The sequence below is a fragment of the Kogia breviceps genome, chromosome X (genome assembly GCF_026419965.1).
Source record: "Kogia breviceps isolate mKogBre1 chromosome X, mKogBre1 haplotype 1, whole genome shotgun sequence".
Taxonomy (NCBI): Eukaryota; Metazoa; Chordata; class Mammalia; order Artiodactyla; family Physeteridae; genus Kogia; species Kogia breviceps.
This window is the reverse complement of record NC_081330.1, coordinates 50,460,044-50,467,714: the sequence shown is the minus strand read 5'-3', so window position 1 is coordinate 50,467,714 and position 7,671 is coordinate 50,460,044. Positions and strand designations below refer to the sequence as shown.

Sequence of the window (7,671 nt, the reverse complement as noted above, 5' to 3'; positions counted from 1 at the left end):
GCGAGTGGGGATCCCGGACGAGCCCCCAATCTGTTAGACCTAAACGGTCTCCGAAGAATCCCAGCTCGCCCAAGAACCGCCAAGAGTCGAGAGTCGCTGCAACACGCAAGAGGTTTATTAGGAGCCGGTGCACCGGGGTTCCTTGGTCCTCACGCAGGAGGCCGAAGAGGAACCCCCCCCAAGCGGAATCACATACATTTTATAGCTTTCATTTTTCATTATGCAAAGTGTGGATATATCAAGGGTTTTTTTCGCATTGGTTTGTTTGTTCCTGGACCGGAGTGGGGACTTGGCTCTACTTCCTTGATTGGTTGGCTGTCGGATGCCTACTTTACATTTACCGGAGTGGGGTCTTGGCTCTAGTTCCTTGATTGGTTAGCTGTCGGATGCCTACTTTACATTTACCGGAGTGGGGTCTTGGCTCTAGTTCCTTGATTGGTTAGCTGTCGGATGCCTACTTTACATTTTCGTGTTTTTGTGGTGGGGGGTTGAGTCACATGAGTTATGGTTGGCTAGGGCGACCTTTAAACTCTGGCTTAATCATTCTTATCACCCGCCATACTGGTTTGCTCGAGGTTTCATCCCCCGCCATACTTGTTTGCTCGGAACGGTTTCTGCCCAGGGGGGACATTCCAGTATCTTATTGCCAGCCGAAAAAGCTTAAAGCTCAAAAGTATCGATAGGGAAGTAGGGGTGTAAGTATAGTTAAGGCCCTACACACTATTCCTTGGTGCCTCCTATCTTGGCCCCTCTAATGACAGCATAATCTTAATGATTGTTGTAATATAGACTTAGTATGGCATCAAGCCTGAAACAAGTCTCTTTCTGTTTTAAGGCTGAGTTCTCATCTGTTTTGTCCTTTAAATTCTGTAACTCCTCCCCTCAGCTCCCCTAGGGACGCTCCATTATTCATTCATCGACAGAGCAAAACTGACTGATGTACACTGAATTCACAGTATTGTCAACTCAGTTTAAGCCATTTCCATTCCTTTTTACTAGTTCTCTTTGACAACATCACTGCTATCCAGAGAAAGTGGTTTTCCAAGTAGGATCACTAATCTTTCATCCGATAAAAAGCATTTCCAACATATTAAGCATGATGTAAATACAAAAGGGTGGGGAACATTTTATCTCATAGGACTCAAGAGATTATACGTGGCGCCATAGGCAAGAATTTAAAGACAATATAAAATAAAAGAAAAAAATATGTAAACTTATCACAGTTTGGCTTGCAGTATAAAAGCATTGTCAGAATAAAGGTAGATATTAGCTGAAAAGTGGACGGGTTGAAATAAATGTTTAGATCTAATTAGATCTTTGTTGTAATTTGAAATTGTAATAAAAGATAACAGAGCTGCAGTTCACATCTAGGGCTCAGAGTCTTCTAAGCTTACTGGTTTTTGGAAGAATTTATTTCCTTCTCATGCTTTCCACATGGTATCTCCATCTTCAAGTCAGTAATGGCATATTGAGCCACTCTCATTCTTCATATATCTCTATCTTCCTCTTGTTCTTTTAATGGCTCATATGATTACATTGGGCTCACTTGGATAACCCAAAATAATCTCCCTATTTTAAGATCAACTGATTAGTAATTTATAACATCTTGAAAGTTCCTTGGGCCATGAATTATACCATAACCATGGGAGTAACATAAAGGGATGAAGATCAAAGGGGTCAAAATTCTACATATCACACTGGACAAATTTGGATGCTGGCAAATATATCATGATGGTAATATAACATGATGACAGACAGGTAAACTCTGCAGGTTTGAGTCCTGGCTGTGCCACTTCTTAGCTAGTTTCTCTAGGCTTTATTTCCCTGACTTATATGATGACGATAATAACAGAAACTAACTTATAATACTACTGAAAAGATTAAATCATAAATTTATTTAAGCATCTGTCACATAGTGCATACCCAATAAATGTTATCATTAGTATCACTTCTATTTTATTTTTCAATATATTTTATTTTTTATTTTCATGAAAGTTACAAGTGCATGTAGAAAATGGCACATAATAGAGATCAGATTGTAATGGAAAATCACTTCACACTTCAATTCTCATTCCCCAAACTTTTCAATCAATTCTGTTTTTAGTTATTTTGGTGGTTACCTCCATACTCTAAATGCATACACATAATTAGTCCTTGACAATATCTATCTGTTAACTCCATGCTATGAACAATAGAGATTTAGATCAATAGCACTACTCCTATCTCTTTTTCTTCCCCTTTCCAATTCCTGATAGTTGTATTATTTATATTTCTTCTGTTGGTTACTTTGGTAATTATTAATAAATGTTTGCTTATTATTATTTTCACTTTAGACATTGTAACTCCTACAATGTAGAAAGAATGTTAGGGCCCTAATCTTCTCTCCCATCACTCCTTCCTACCTCAGATCTCACATTTTCTGTCAACATTAATTTACTTTTCATTGTCAATATTGATATTCATATTAATATCATTTACACTCTACTTTGTAGTCATAATTAAATATTTCATTCTTTGTCCAAATCTAGATTCTTACTGAAAAACCATAAACAGCCTTTATGATATCACAGTTATATATTTGTTATTCATTAGAGAGGCAAGTAATGGGGTAGGGTTACATTTTCTTCTCTATGGGCCCAATGTCATGATCTCTGTGCCACTCAAAGAAGTGCATTACTCCTGACTTAAATGAAGGGAGTTTACTCTTCATAAAGTGAAATTATTATGCTGAAATGGTATATAATATATAATGTAGTAAAGAACATGGACAAACTTAATACTTTAATTGTTGAATTGGCAAAAGTTTGTTTTTTAAATAACTATACTATGAAACAAAACTCATATAAGTATTATGAAAAGATAGAGTCTAATATTTTCTTAGTTACCAATAGAGAAGTTTAACCTTTGATAAAGGCAGTTAAAATTATACTTATTTCTTAGCTACCATTTGAATTCTGAAATAATGGTTGTAATTTGTCATTTTGATAAAATGAACAAGAAGTGGCAGTATTTATATGAACCACTTTTTAAAAAGTCGATTTCTTCCTATTCCATTCTTGTTCATTCTTTGATTTCGTTTGAATGTTCTTTCTTCCATGGCACCTTTTTTGTTCAAGCTGTGAGCATATTACAAAATAAAATGTCAACTTTTAAAATTCTGCAGTGAATTGAGAAATGAATTATTTAATACAGAGAGAATTACTTTGTAATGTCACAGTGATGTATGCAATGTTTCTTATGAAATGCATGTGGGTGAGGAAACAATAGTTGTACCCTACTAACTAAATTCCAGGGCTATTTGCTATATTTGTCATATATTCAGAAAATAGGAAAAGCAAAAATAGATTTATTCCCCCAAAACACAGCATTTTCCATCAAATGAAAAATTATTTGGTTATGGTAATCTATATTTGCTTCTTTCAAAGGGACAGTGCATCTGGAATCATATATTATAAGAAGTACATGCTCAAAAACTGATGTGACCAAAGAGGTGTTCCCACTTAATCTCATTCATCTCTGTGGCCCCATGGAAAATAATGGAAACACATTAACACTGCCTTATAAATATTTCTTTTTGTAATGCTTAGTAAAAATCAAACCCAGAAAATATTTTAGTCATAACCAATTCTGTGGTAGTTATATACATTATGATATATAGTTGGCTATTTAAGAGAAAAATGGCAAACCCTTCAATAATAAATTTACTTATTGTCTAATTTAGCTGCATCGAATGATTTTAAGTATAATAGTTCAGAGTCAGCAAAGTCAGTTCTCTCCTCTGGATATGATAATAATTTCCAAAATCAAACCAACCAACCAGCCTGCCATTTGACCAAGGAGTGTTAGACTCCATTCTAGTAACTATAATGTTTCTTTACATTTTGTAAAAAACCAAAATTAAGTAGTGACTTTTGAGAAAGAATTACACCAAAAACTCTTATCTTAAATAACAGTAATTATTTCAACCAATGGATCTTGAGAAGGGAGATTATACCATCATTATGTGAAAAATAGAAAGCAACGATATCATTCTATTTTCCCATTCTAATTATGATCATGTAATTGAATTAGGAAAAAGGGAAGGCCCCAGTTAGCTCTGAAAATGGTGCTATAGTAATCACAAATTACCTGACAAACCCCTACCTTTAATATATTTTCAAAATAAGTTTCAGATATCTACCTTAAAGGTACCATCCAAATCCCTGATACAATAATGCTACTAATATTATATAAACACTCCTAAACTTTATGAATAAACAGATAACTCATTTTCATTTTCCAATTTAGTGCCTAAAAGAGCTAGTATGCTCCATTTCTAAGATGAGATGTTCTCATATGTTCTAAATAGAGTGATTTCAAAGAGAAGAACGACTAGTATTGCCACAGATGTTTATAGAATGTTAAATGTTGGTAATTAATGAAGAGAATAAGACCAATGCTGTGAACAAAAACATAAAACAAAACAAAACTCCCACTGTGATTGTTTCACCATTCATTACCCCAGGACACCAACATCTCTTCTACAAGTTGCATTCCAGCATGGTGGAGATGCTGATTAAAGGGTCCATATGGTAGCAATATGGATACACTGCTGAGCAACAGAGGAGTGAATACTACAGGTCAGGTGTTGAGTTTATTTTGTGATGGTGAATAACTTCAAACTTTGGGGCTTTCTAAACATTTGAATGAATAAAGTAATATATGATTTGAAAAACACAGTCAAGGACATTTATTATTTTAAGAATAAATGTGAAAAAGCAATACATTTGTACATTGAAGTCATTTTTAATCTTGAAGACTCAGTAATAAGTTTTAAATCAAAAACCTCAATTTAGCATCTGACTTGGCAGATCCCCATTCCGAGTGGTTTATATACATCAGGGGTCTCTAACCCCTAGGCAGTGGACCGGTACTGGTCCGTGACCTGTTAGGAATCTGGCTGCACAACAGGAGGTGAGCGGCAGACAATCGAGTGAAGCTTCATCTGCTGCTCTCCATCGCTCCTCATTGCTTGCCTTACCACCTGAACCATCCCCCTTCACCCCCGTCCGTGGAAAAATTGTCTTCCACGAAACCGGTCCCTGGTGCCAAAAAAGTTGTTATTATCACCAAGGTCATCACCAAAACCACCAAAACCAAACCCAAAGCAGAATATGGTCCCTATGTTTTAGAAAGTTTACAGACTGTTTTGGAAGCAAACACAATGAAATTAGACCAAGTAAAGCAATATATCCACAAGAGCAAAGAAGTCACTGCAAACTTATAAGTACTGAGGGAAAATAGAACAATGAAACGGGAGAACATTTCCATGTTTATTTTCTCAGTGGCCTTCTCTCTGGCACAACGCTCAAATCTCCATTTATCATCCTGATTTCCCACATTTTTTCTGTTCCCTTATGTTCTATTGCTCAAATAATCTCATTACTTTTGTTTTCCTTTGATACTGGAGCAATGTATCCGCATAGCCCTAAACAGGAAAGAACCTTACTCAATTTCTTCATTCCACTTACTGACATTGCATGCTTTTCTCTTTCTCAGGCTCACAATCTGGGGAAGATTTCTTTTTTTTTTAAAAAAGGGTTTTTTGTTTTTATTATGTGTAACACAGACAAAGTTATTTAAGTCAATAAATTTTTAAGGAATTTCACACGTTCTGATTCTTTCCACTGCCAATCACCTTAGTTCCTCCAAACTCATAATCTTCAAGATAAAATAGCCCTTTCAAAAAGAAATTATCATGTGAATCAGCCCACAATTCTTTTAGTTAAGCTTCTTTGATCTCCAATGAAATATGGACACTTCAAAATTCCCCACCTGTAATCTTTGGTATCCAATTTCCTCAAGCAATTTACTTTAGGACCATGTTTAGGGTCAGGAGATGGATATGCCTGGTTCTGAATTTGACACCCTCTAAAAATGTATCAAGTTCAAATCATATTCACTCCTAAGCCATCACACCCTAGAACAGTACAGATCATTGGGATATGCCAATACCTAGGATAAAAAGTTTGTTAGGCTTTTCATAGTTTACTTGGCAGCTTTGTCTTGTAGTTCTTTCCCACAGATCTAACAGGTAGTTCTATGAGTAAAGGAAACCACACAGTTAATCTATGAGGCATTTCCAACGATGTAGATTTCTTTTATAAACTTTTCTTTCTTGTTCCTAACCCACAACAAATCCTTTTTTTATATTAATATTTCTTTGCAATATCTCAAATTTATTCCATAATTTACATTTCCACACGTACCATGTTAATCCTATCTTTCATAGCGGGATTAACTCCAGCATCGACATTCTTCTGATAACATCACATCACTCTCCCTCATCCTCAATTTAAGAATTTATAGTGATTCCCTCTTGCCTATACTATAAAATAGAAATCCCATAGCCTGGCATTCAAGGTCCAGTTCCAATCTTGCTACAGTTGTCTCTCCACTGTTTTTAAAATTTCTTTGCCACTCAAATAATTCCTCTAATCTAGGTATATGATTTCCCTGGCACTTACGCAAGTAGTTTATAAGAATGCTCAAATTTGCATATGCTCTTATGGTTCTCCTGGCTTAGGGTATCCTTCCTGCTAATTTATGTTCACTTAACTAGTTCATGTTTATCAAATTTAGCTACACTATACAAAGCCCTCTCTCAATGAAACTTTCACCAACCCCCACACATGCTAAACATTCTCGTCCTTCGTGTTCAGTCAACACTATGTATGCAGTTTATAGGATGATTCTCCATATTTGTGGGGATTGTGTTACAAATCCCAGGAAGAGGAAAATCCTCTAATGATGTACTGAGACATAATGATGAAGCTAAAGAGGGAGGAGATGGGGGATGCTTATGTCTAAGTTTTCTCTTTGATCTCTTTTTCTCTCTTACCTTCTTTTCCGCCCAAAGCAGGTAGTAGCACAGATAGACCATAACACTGTCACCTGTCTGCTTAGTTTACACCTGCAGTAACAGAATAAATGGAGAAGCCAAAATGGAAAGCCTGTGGAGGAGGGGATAGGTGATTTTTCTTAACCTGGAGAAAGCTGAGATTCGAAGATGAAGTCTAATTTGTTCAGAATTCTTAATTTGATCTTTTCCAAACTACAGAAGATTTTCAATGATATGTTGACTGTTGACACTGCAAAGTAGACAACATTTGTCTTTGTTGCTCCCACTTCCTGTGTGGCTCTCCTCAATCCCAAATTTCAGTGCCTGTATGCTGCTTTCTAGCTATCCTCCAGGCTTGCCTTCCATACTCTCTCCACCACACCAAAAAGGCCCCCACCATCTTTTCCACCTCAATCAAAGATCCCAATTTTTTCAGAGCTACAAGGCTCTCAGCAAGGTATTACAAATGATTAAGATATGAATGAGGTGCAACCCTCCATTTGCATTTTATAAAAGGAGATTGTTAACCCAAATGAGTCTCTAATTAGTAGAATGTGAAGGAGAGTTATTTTTGAACAAATTTAATGGAGGGAGTTTCAAGTACCTCTTTGCCTATACATTCCTTCCCCCTTCCCTCAGATGGCTAGAGAGTAACATTCATGGGATCTTTGCAGGCATATAGAACTTATCACCACATCCTAATGTCTGCAAAGCAATTTTATTCCTACTTGGGCACAATAAAATCTATTTTGAGAGCAATTATGTGTTGAATTGCAAATATTCTCAAAAAT

General features: G+C 36.0%; 1 non-coding gene across 1 annotated transcript; it reads right to left on the bottom strand.

Moving 5' to 3' along the window:
- Positions 1–6,038: 6,038 nt before the first annotated feature.
- LOC131749074 (small nucleolar RNA SNORA18) lies at positions 6,039–6,175 on the bottom strand. Its single transcript, XR_009333186.1, has one exon. It is a non-coding gene; the product is annotated as a small nucleolar RNA SNORA18 (small nucleolar RNA).
- Between the last annotated feature and the right edge of the window lie 1,496 nt (positions 6,176–7,671).